The 12,228-nt window shown below is 38.6% G+C and overlaps 1 protein-coding gene across 1 annotated transcript in view; it reads right to left on the minus strand.

The window, feature by feature from the left end:
• FBN1 (fibrillin 1) overlaps nucleotides 1–12,228 on the minus strand; it is a 303,144-nt gene that overhangs the window by 189,387 nt on the left and 101,529 nt on the right. The window lies entirely within an intron of this gene.

Below are 12,228 nucleotides of genomic sequence, written 5' to 3' on the forward strand. Positions count from 1 at the left end.
CATATCCTTCACATTTTTATTCTCCATATTCCTACCCTTATCTGTAGCTGCCAACCACTGGGGTTGGAGTAAGGAGAGAATTTTCACATGGCTTCCTCCACTCCAAACAGAACCATATCTCTACCCCCTTTTTCCATCCACTTTCAGAAAACGATTGAATGCTAAGCGCTCAAAGAAGATGTAAAGACCAAAGCTTTGAATTTATAGATGAGAAAATTGAGCCCCAAGTAGTTTAATCACATATCAATCAATGCAGGACTACAGCCCAGGTCTTCTGAATTCAAATCCAGTATTCATTTCATGATACCACATTCTTTCTAGACTCACATTTTATATACACTGAAATGTGTACATGTGGTTTCCCCCTGAAAAAATAGAAGCGGAAGAAAAATAGAAGAAATTTACATGATAACTTTATTATATATTTAAAAGGAAAAGCAAATTGTATATAATAGGTTTGCAGTTTCATGTGTAATCATCTTTTTATTATACTATATTATGGAAATGCTGGTTTTATTCCATAATTAAAAATTAAATTAAATTTTAAAAAATATAAGTTCCATAAAGGGAAGGAATGTGTCATTTTGGTTTTGTATCCCCAACGCCTATGTAGCATAGCACCTGGCACGTTAATAAATGCTTTTATCATTAAAAACATTATACATGGTTAAAATGGCTTCATTTGTGTAATGTTTCAAGTATTCATACACATACAATAGGTTATGTTTATACCACACTTCAATTTGATTCTTAATGGAAATGAATCTTACATATTGTTCAGTTTTTGATCCCTTAAAGGGAGAAAATGAAAGTCTGCTCCTGCCCCTCTCACATGTTTTTTCCCTAGATCCAAACTTGCCCAGTAACTGGCAGCCTGAATGAGTTACCAGCTCCCACACTTTTTCATTACTTCTCTCTGAGTATAGTAATGGCTTGCTGGAGAGTATTCAAAGCATCCTTCAACCCTAGTTGAACACAGGGGGTCGGTGGTTCTACACAGCAATGATAATAGCTCACATTAATATAATGCTTTAAGGTTGACTCAGTTCAGTGATTATGGGTTTCATTTAGGAGGATTTGCAGTGTTCTGTGGCTCAATGCAATCAGCACAATGTCATTCACAAATATGAGCATCTGGGGAACCTTACCATTCATGGGGACTCTCTCTTCCTAATAGATGGACTCCGCACTGAAACTCAGCAGTAACAGCGGAAAATGGCCTGGGTTAGCATGGTCTTCCTGATTTTTTTTCCTTGCTTGATTTCAACAGCCATAGGACAATTTAACCAAGTTATCTCTGTTACATCTTTCAAGTTATCTTATATAATTTTGACACATGCACAAAAAATACCTTGTTGGCAAGGAAGACTTAAGGGGGTGCTTTGCACTGCCAAATAAATTTTTTATAGTCAACAAACCATAGTCACAGTGGGAACTTGTATTCTCCACACTTTTCAAGCACTCAGCACTTTAGGTTACATATATTTATGGGAGGATAAGAGATGCATGAGATAGGCATAAACTCAATTTGGACATGCTTTACTAGAAGCAATGCTCACATTGATGAGACCACAGATCCTTTGAGTAATGTTGCACCCCAAGGTTCACAGAATGATTTCTTCACAACAACCCCAAGAGACACACATGGCTCTCATGCCCCAGGGCACCCACACTGGGCTATTCCCTAACTCCCACTAAAGGGGTGGGGGCCCCAGAAGGGAGCTACCATGGATTCAAAGGCTACTACTCTGTGAACTTGCACTCCTGAAACTATGCTTAATGAGCTTACGTTTAACAGACAAGTGGACACAATTAGCTCAAAGCAAAGGCATTAAGGAAGGTGACACACAAAGATGCACTAAAACATTCGCTTCATAAACTCAGGCATCCTCTCCCTCAAATACATGCTAGGTGACAAGAGTGGGCACAAATGCAGGGACCATTGATAGTGAGGCATACACATAGGAAAGACATGTAGCCAAAGCAACTCACACCTCTGGTATGGCAAGAGCTTCCATGTCTTTTTTCTTCTCATGGTGTCCTCCCCCTGCTGCCCTGAGTTCACCATCTCCACTAGGTGTGTCCTTCAACTGGGCTATCTAAATCAGTTGTCTATACAGAATGCTAACTCTCTTCTTATTTCTTGGCTCTCTTCTCTGATGCTAGGGATCACACTTGTTAAGGCTGTCTTTGCTTCTCTCTCTCTCTCTCACACTCTCCCTTTCTCCTTCCCTCCCTCCCTCTCTGTTGCTCCCCTTTCTCTCTCTCTGTTTTCCCAGTTCCTTCAATCCATATTGATACGACCTGGACCAAAAGCTCTTCATCATTCTGGTTCACATTCTCCATCATATCAACGTCTTCCTTAAATCAGAGCACCCAGAACTGAACACAGTACTCTAATGAGTACAAATCTAATGAGAGCAGATACAATTCGACTATCACCTCCCTATTTCCAGAAGCTATATCCCATCTCACTGCAACCTACGACTATAGTTAGTTTTTTTAGATGCTACATTGTATTGCTGTCTCATACTGAGTTTACAATCCACTGAAACCCCCAAATCTCTTTTTAGAACTGCTGTTTAATAATAATAGATTTATACAACAACTTAAGGTGTGCAAAGTGCTTTACATATCTTATCTCATTTGATCCTCAAAATACCCTTTTGAGGTAGATCACATTAAGGAAACTAAAACTAACAGAAACTAAGTGATTTGACCAGGGTTACACAATAAATGCTTCAGGCAGGATTTGAATTCCAGTCTTCCTGACGTTAAGTTAGCACTTTATCCACAAGGCCGCCTGTACTTGTTTCTAACCACCTCTAATAAAGCCTCCCCTATTCTTTTCTTTTAAAGTTGACTTTTTACACCTAAATTAACTTTATATTTATCCCTATTGACTCTCATCTTCTTATATTCTGAACAATGCTCTCACTTGCCAAGAGTCTTCTGGATCTTGACTGTCACTGAATGCATTACTTATCTCTCCCAGCTTTGTCAGTGGAAAATTTGATAAGCATGCTTACTATCTATGCTTGTATTAACAGCATTGATTAAAAAACATTAAATAGCACAGGCCAAAGCACATCTCCTTGAGGCACTTCACTAGAGATAGCCAGCCAGTTGACCCAGGCCCAATAACAACTACTCCAACTATCCAACTACCTCTGAATGCAATGTATTATTGTCAAATCCATATATCTCCTTCTTCTCTGAAAGAATAGTATGAGATACTTATCAAAAGCTATTCATAAAATCTTGCTTAAACTATGCCCATAGCATTCTTTTCATCTACTAGCTTAGCAATCGTGTCAAAAAATGAAATGAGATTAGTGTGGTATAACCTTTTCTTGATAAAGAAAATTACTTCTTTATCTAGCTGTTGACCATCTCTTTAATGATTTGTTTTATAATTTTCCCAGGAATTGAAGTTGTAATTATTAGTCTATAGCTTACAGACTCTTCTTTTCCCTATTTTAAAAATCAGAACATTCTTCCCTTTTCCAACCCAGTTATGGTTCCTCTGCAATTTTCTATGTTCTTCCAAATCTCACTGATGGTGGCTCAGCAACTACATCTATAAGTTCTTTCAGGACATGAGAACAGAGTTCATCAGGGTCAGGTGACTTGAATTCATTAAGGGAAGCTAGATGTTCTATTATCTCTTTACTTATTTTGGGTGTCAACTTTCTGACATATTTGTTTCATCATTTATAATGTGAAGGTCATTCTCTTCTGTAGAGAAAACAAACAAATTAAGCAGTACTGCCTCCTCTCGGTTGTCAGTTATGATCATCCCTCCCATCCCAAGAAAAGGTCCATCAAGGAAACTTCTTTACATTTCATAAAGGAATAGTAGAACATAGGTAAATTTTTACATTCCATTGAACACATGAATACTTTATCTGTTATTTGCTCTTTATTTTCAGTAATTATATCAAGTGAGCTGGAAAAGAGAAACCAATTCATCCCTACTACACATAGTACAAACTTTATTATTCCCATCTTATAGCTGAGGAAATGTAGTCTCCACAAAACTAAGTGCCTTGCCATGGCTAGTAGGCATTAGTCAGGACTCATACTACCTCTTCACAGTCCATGATCATTCTTCCCAATGCATCACGAGTACTCCACTTCTGCAAGAAGGCAGACAATGGTTCTTTTATTCTTCCCCTTCCACCTATCCCACTCCATGAAGCTATGAAGGGCTGCCGTTCAGATTGATAAAAGCATGCTCCCTACATTGGAGGGCCTCACAGAATATTTTGTCATTATCTACATTAACAATGCCCACAATTCCAAACCCTAGCATTTATTTTCCATTCTGTCAACACATTACAAACCATTTCAATAAAATAATATTTTAACTACAATCTGAAAATGCCTCATTTACAGTGTATCCCCAACACTAATTGTTAATCAGGTACACAGAAACTGTTTCTTCTGTCCCATGTCGGGCAGGGTACCGGCAATAGAACACATTCCTTAGATGAGTTCATGTGAAATCAATTAGGCAGTCTGATTTTCCGACTCAGCAGGTTCTCTGAACTAAATGTACCTAATTTATCTAAATGCAAAGATGATAAACAGACTTTCATCACTCATCTTTCAAAGGGTAGCCTTTTGTAGAATGCAATTAACTATTGCCTGCTTTTAGCTACACTTCTCAACCAAATGAGATGGACTTTATCAGAGAGGTAACGGATTTGGCCTTCCACAGAGAAAGAGCTATTAAAGAATATCTAAAAGGGCTTGCTTGCATTATACCAAAGTGCACCATAACATTCAAATTTCCAATAATTTTTTCACACAACATACTGATGCTTTGGCCACTTATATAGTAAGGTGATGGGCGTATCAGAAAGGATGGCACCTACCCTTTTCCCTACAACAAATACTATTGCAGAACTAAAAGTATCACTGTGAACAGCCTTTTAATTCCTGTCTAATCATGAAATGAAGCCACCATGAAATATTTGTGACTGGAAAGCAGGATTAGAATCAGACTTCAACCATACCGGATTCAAGTTCTATCTGATGCCAGCCAAATGTGAGGCTAGCTTGAAAGGACTCATAAGAAGAGACTGTAGTTTACCAAACAATCCTTTTTGATGAGTTAAGTGTAAGTGAATCAGAACCATATGGGTTAAATTCCCCTTGAAATACACATGGGTTTAAAATTAAGTGGAAAAGTGTTTGGCAAAACACAAAATCCAAGCATCTGAAAAGCAGTTGGAGATACTTTCCTGAGATCTTACCAATCCTGGGTTCCCCCATGTCTCTCATATATCATACCAGGCACTTCCTAATGTCAAAAGTTCTGACTAGTACCATCTTTGAAAATGGTGCCTCCTTGAAAATATTCACAAAGGAAGAAACTAATGATAAAGGTAAGTGACTCCTATTTATGAGCAAATACATCAAGAATCTGGTTTTTATCTTTGTGGATACTCCCTCTATCTATGTAATTTGTAACCCTTCTACAACTTAGTAAATGGTCTACAAAAGTTGCTATGGTCAAAAGATGCATCACTTCTTGGGCAACCTGGTGACCAGTTTCTCCAAATTTAGCTATGCAGATCCTAAGACAACAGTCACACAGTCCATTACCCAGGTCATACTTGAAACCTTTCCCGATTGGTACAGCCTGATATCCTTGACATTCTGCTGACATAGCCTTTAAGAACTCAGGAGCACCTCCACACCATGATGAGACATAGCAGTGAGACCTTATGGAGCTGGATTCACCTCTGCAACATTTCTTGTAAATGCCCCCTTCACTCCTCTGACACTGCCTCCACACTAGTGCAGGCACTCCTCACCTTACTCCAAGACAATTCTGTTCAGCCATCAAAGTGATTTTCCTAGAGTGCAGGTCCAACCATGTTACTTGTCTACTCAATAAAATTCAGGGGCTCCCTATTGCCTCCAGGATCACATACAAAATGCTTTTTGATATTCAAAGCCCTTCATAAATTAGCCCTCTCCTGCACCCAGTCACATAATATTTGAGTTAATACTTATCTCCTAGGTGTTCCATGAACAAGAAACTCCATTTCTTGATTCAGAACATTTTCTCTGGCTTTCCCCCACTCCTGGAATATTCTCTCACCTCAAATCTGCCTACTGATGTCTCTGGCTTCCTTTAAGTCCCAACTAAAATCGCATCTTTTACAGGAAGCCTTTCCCAGCCTCTCTTAATTCTAGTGCCTTCTCTCTGTTAATTTGTTCCTATTTATCTTGTATATAACTTGTTTTGTATGTGTTTGTTTGCATGTTGTCTCCCCCATTAGACTATAAGCTCCTTGAGGGCAGGGACTCTCTTTTGCCTCTTTGTATCTGCTGTAATTAGCACAGTGTCTGGCATATAGTAGGCACTTAATAAATGTCTATTGATATGTGAGTAATAATCTTCAGAAATGAAAATTTTAGTGAAACATTCAATCTAGGAGAAATGAATGAACATGAAATGTCAGATGCCTCAAGCTATAGGATTCTGATACTTATCTTTCAGAATTATGGCATTAGAAGGATGAGCTGACACTATATCTCTTGCCCAGGAACAGGATTACAACTTTTGCAAACTAACAAAATATAGAGATTCCTTCTTCGACTTTTGCATATTTCATTAAAGTGGACAGTATCCAGTACAGTAAAAATAGCATTGCACTGATGATCAGAATATCTGGATTCTAGTCCTGGTTTTATCTCTTTATAATCAGCACCTTACATTTAGCTAGTTAAACTGGGAATGTCACTTATCCTCCTTGGCCACAGATTAGCTACCTATAAAATGAAGAGTTTGAACTAGATAATAGCTAAAGTCCCTTCTTGCTATAAAATTCCATAGCCAAAACCCCTTTAAGGAAAATCACAATTCCCCAAATCTTTAATCATCCAGTGGGAAAGCAATTTACCAGCTGTCAATTGATGCATGACTGTTATTTATTATTGAGCTATTCCTATTAATGATAATCTGCAACAAGAAATCATCCCTCTGTGTGCAGATCTTCTAGGGTTTGCCCCGAGATGGTACTTGGTTTCACTCTCAGAGGAGCAATGACAGAAGTGGTACAGAATCCTCTTCCACTCTGAATAGAGTACCAGAGGTGGTGTCAAACAAGCCAGGTTCAAACCAGGTCAGCCAAAAGGGTCTGTCAAAGGCACAGCTGAGCAAGCTCAGTGCAAGCCAGGATTTAGTCAATAAGAAGGGTGTGTCAACAGCAGAGTTGAGTGAACTAGCCAAGTATTCATACAGAAGAGTAGGTAAGGCAAGATGGAGCTGGTGGTTGGAGAGAAGGCTTTATCCAGTGGAAATTTATTTACATTTAAGACGGCTCTATAAGCCTTTTGGAGTTTGAGGCCTAGTACTATGAAGACAGTTTTACTTTCTCCTAGGTACTCTTCCTGTAATTTTGAAAAGCTGCATGGTGACATTTGGGCTTTGGCCACGTAGTAACATTAGTCAGAGCCAATGTGAGTTAACTGAGATTAGCCTGTTTCTCCATTCACTTCTCCATTTTTTTTATGAGAATAAAGCTCTTGATTAAAACATGCAAGCATAAACATTAACTAGTGCTATATTTCATGACATTGAAGGCTTTCAGCATTCTAGCCCCAATTTACTTCTCCAATTTTTTATCTCTGGCTCCTCCCAAATACAAGCCCTCGTCCTCCATCTACTCTACCCATTGTTTCCCAAATATACTATATCCTTTTTGCTTCTGTGCATTCCCACAACTATGCTGTCTTCCACCTCTCTGCTTATCTTAGAGTCAACCATAGTTATTTGTATAATTCTTCCACTAAGCTATCCTCTGACATAAAGGCAGAGAGGTGACTGGATTCTCAAATTCTGGCCAAAGTACTGGAACTAGACTGGAAATGTTTCGGATACAGATCCAGTGACAAACTAGCCATATGGCCTTTGAGTCAAAACCTAGCTCAGTTCAAACACTCTCAACACAGGACATTTGCCCCAGCAAGGCAATAGCCATGGCAATTTTCAAAAATCATCTACCAAGTAAAAGAGTGTTGCAATTTGCATACGATAAAGGGAATACCCCTGCCAGTGAAAATAAAGAATATTTATGTGTTAAATAGCAGTGTAGGGGAAAGCTAGGTGTCACAGTGGACAGAGCACCAGCCTTGGAGTCAGGAGGACCCGAGTTCAAATCCAGCTTCAGACACTTAGCTGTATGACCCTGGGCAAGTCACTTAACCTGAACTACCTCAAAAACAAAAAATCAGCAATTGTTTTATCCTCCCTAGTATGGTAAGCTTTTTAAAAGGGTATCATATCTTACCATTGTATACACAGAGTGCCTTTCATAGAGGAGGCATAATATTCAATACTCAATAAATACTAGTTGAATCTGAATTTGTCAGTGCTATCCTTCAAAGATCAATTTTCTCACCAGTTGAGCCCTAGACTAGTTTAATCTCTCCTTACAGATTTTCAAGCCTGTTATCATTCATTCAGCAATTACTATATGCTACTTTTTTGTTTTTATTTAGCTTTCCCCCCAATATATATTCTCCCACCAAGGACAGACACACACACACACACACACACACACACACACACACACACACACATCTTTGTAGCCCCAGGGCCTAGTACAAGGCCTGGAACACAGCAATTTCTCAACCAAGTATTTCTTGATGATAGTAATGATTGATGGATGATACCCAAGAGCAAGATCTAAAGAGATCCAAAGACCTGTTACAGAGACCTCAACAAACAACACAGAATCTTAGAGTTGTCAGAAACATTTAGACATCACCTAGGACAATGAAGACCCAGAGTGCCTAGGTGACTTGCCTAGGCACTGCCAAAAAGACATCATTCACTAACTTTCAATACTTTACCACAGCATAAACTAACTCCTAAGCTTTTCCTAGAGTTATGGCCTCCTCCCAAGACTTGATCAGAGGTCAGCAACTTCATCTGGCATCACCACCTACAGCTTTTCTTCTATTAATATCTGAAATGCATTTGTCAAAGAATCTTATCTATGGCTGGCATTCTGAGGAAAAGGTCCTGTATCCCCTTTCCTGCATCCTTGCCCCCACCAATCAGCTAATTTCCCCCTATCGGAGCTAGAAGAAAAGGAGATAGATGTGTCCCCAGTTCATCAAGGTTACTCACACTCCCAAAGGAGCTGCTATCCTATCTTCCAATCAGATGGTGTAATTAAATCCACCTGACTAGCCCCTCAACCTTATCTCTCTGTCCTTTGAAGTCAATGACCTATGTCATTCCTAAAATTTAAAACAATGCTTTACATTTAGGCATGAAAATCGCAGTTCCCCTACAACATCTTATAGGCTGTCTTTTGATCTAGAATGTCCTCTTTTAAAGAGGCTTGGAGTTAGTAAAAATCCCAGACTATAGAAAATCTAAAAATCTTTCAAAAACAAACAGCTATTTAAACAGAGGATAACGGGGTACTTTAACAGTTAGTCAACAAGCATTTATGAAATATTTACCATGTGCGAGTACTAACAACAACAACCAACCAGTTCCTGCCCTCAAGATGCTCACATTCTAATAGAGGAGACAATAGACAAACACCTATGAATGTTCAAGACATAGGGAGTGCATATGATTTCTCCACAATCCCATGCCGGGCTTAAGTAGAGATTGTAACCCTAAATCACTAGCCTGACCTCTTAGCATTCTGGTCCCTTAGAGAAAAGATATTCAATGTCCAATTCTCTACAAACCCTAATTAGGGTCGGAATGTCCCTTCCCTAGGAAAAAGACTGGTTCTTTTAAGTTTCTTGCAACATCTTGAACCCCAGTAAACCAGGCCTTACCCCAATATTGGCACAGAGATGGAACACTAGAGTACAGGATACATTCTTCAGGAGTATGTAGTCCGGCCACAAAGAAGTCTGGCACTATAGACTAGCAAACAGCTCTGCTGCTATACCATGATTTCTGGATTGTAGACATCTTGTTAATCCTAGGAGGTAAGGCCTAAAAAAGCTAGTTCATTTCTAAATAGTAAACTAAAACTGATATTCAAATTTTAATATTTAAAATTGATACTTTACTGAAATGATAGAAAAGGTGAATACAGTTGACTGTATAAACAGTTTTTCACTAAAACAAGGATGCTCTAACATATCTTATAATTGATGTAGGAAATTATTTTCAATGAATAAGGAGACCTATAGCATTGAAAACATCTGAATATATATAGTTAAATATTTAGCTACCTTATACAGATAGTTCTCATTTTCTCATAAGTATGCATTATGCAAATTTGATTTCCTAGTAGGCTGACAGGACAGCAGGACCCTCAAACTCACCAGGCTCTGGCAGGCCGTGGCAGGGGCAGCAGCTGAGCTAGGGATCCTTTGCTCCAAGTGCTGAAGCTGCTCCTGCTGTTGGGGGAGTAGGGAGGGAGGAAAGGGGGTACACCTGGCACTGAAGCTGCTTGGTCTGTGGGGGCCTTGGAGAGGGGCTCACCAAGCTACCCATGATAGGACAAAGTAAACAAGAACTGTCTGTATAAATAATATAAGATGTTTGACTCATTGCCCAAAATAGGCAAATAAGAAGGCCTTAACTTGAAGAGAAGATATGCTAGCATTTTGTAGTAAAAAATGAATGAAAGGAAAAGAGGTGCCCACAAACCAGGGAATGACTAAAGAAATCATAGTTTCTTTGTAATGAAAATGAAGAATTTGAAGAAAATTGAGAAGTCTTACATCACGTGATATAGAGCTAAATAAACAGAATGGGGGTGGAGAAAACAGATTTACACAAGAATAATAATTCAATATTTAATAATTCAAAGGAAAAACTGAAAACTCAGAAAATTCTTGTCACCAAAGTCCTTGGCACTTTCAAATGGTCTAACATCAGAAATGGATATTTTATTCATGACAATAATATCAGAGAAGATGCACTGACCTCTGCTTTACCTCTTTACTGTAAGGACCATGGAGTCTTTCTATTTGAATTGCATTCTAAACCTTCTATACATGTCATCTCTTCCTATTAGAATGTGTGCTTCTTGAAAGGAGGGACTGAGTTGCTTTTCTATTCTCAATTGCTAGGGCTCAGCAGAGTGCTTTGTGCAAATGAAATGCTTCTAGTGCTTTTTCATTCATTCATTGACATTCAGAACTCTGATCAATTCAATGGCCAATCAGATTTCAGAGGTCTGATGATAATGCGACCCTCCTGCCTCTCCTCATATAGATGGTAGACTAAAAATACAGAAACAAGGCATATGCTATCAGTCATAGACAATGTGCTAACTTGTATTTCTTAACTAAATTTCTTTAACATAAGGAGGGAAATGTTTAACTATGGTTCTTTGTTAAAAGTCATTGAGAAATGATTTGTTGTTGTTCAGTATTATTTAACACCTTGTGACTCTGGAGTTTTCTTGTCAAAGATGCTGGAGTGGTTTGCCATTTTCTTCTCCAGCTCATTTTACAGATGAGGAAACTGAAGTAAACAGAGTTAAGTGACTTGCTCAGGGTCACACAGCTAGTAAGTGTATTGTATATGCCTGTTTCTTTACGTGTTAACCCACCCCTCATCCTTTGAATGTAAGCTCCTTGAGGGGCATCTAGGTGGCACAGTGGATAGAGTACCAGCTTTGGAATCAGGAGAACCTGAGTTCAAATTCTGCCTCAGACATACAACATTCACTAGCTGTGTGACTCTGGGCAAGTCACTTAACCCCAATTGCTTCAAAAAAAAAAAAGAAAAGAAAAGAAAAGGAAAATAAAAAGAATGTAAGCTCCTTGAGGAGATGGATTTTTAAAAAAATTGTTGTAGTATTTCCAATGCTTAGCACAATTCCTGGCACAAAGTAAACACTTAACTATTGATTGATTCAATTAAAGAATGCCTATGGGCAGGATTCTTGTCTGCACTAAGTTAAAAAGAGTTTATTGAAATATCAACTAATTTACCTGGGACAAAATGGAAAGGTACTGGGGATAGTGGTTTCAGAGTTCTTTGGATTTGTGTTCTACAGTAAATTTCAAAACCTAGTAGGAGAAAATCATTGGGAGATGAATACCTAAAATATGGTCTAATGAGCAAGGGACTTAGGAGAAGCAAGAGAAGAGAGGGGTCCTTAAAGTTTTGAATAGAAAGAAAGGACAGAAACTTGGGACTCTACTTAAAATTAAGCTTCCATTCAAAGTTACTGGCAGCACTAAACAAGAGGTAAGAGAAAAGGGAGGATGAGG

Source organism: Vombatus ursinus, unplaced genomic scaffold, assembly GCF_900497805.2.
Source record: "Vombatus ursinus unplaced genomic scaffold, bare-nosed wombat genome assembly UNPS02014335.1, whole genome shotgun sequence".
NCBI lineage: Eukaryota > Metazoa > Chordata > Mammalia > Diprotodontia > Vombatidae > Vombatus > Vombatus ursinus.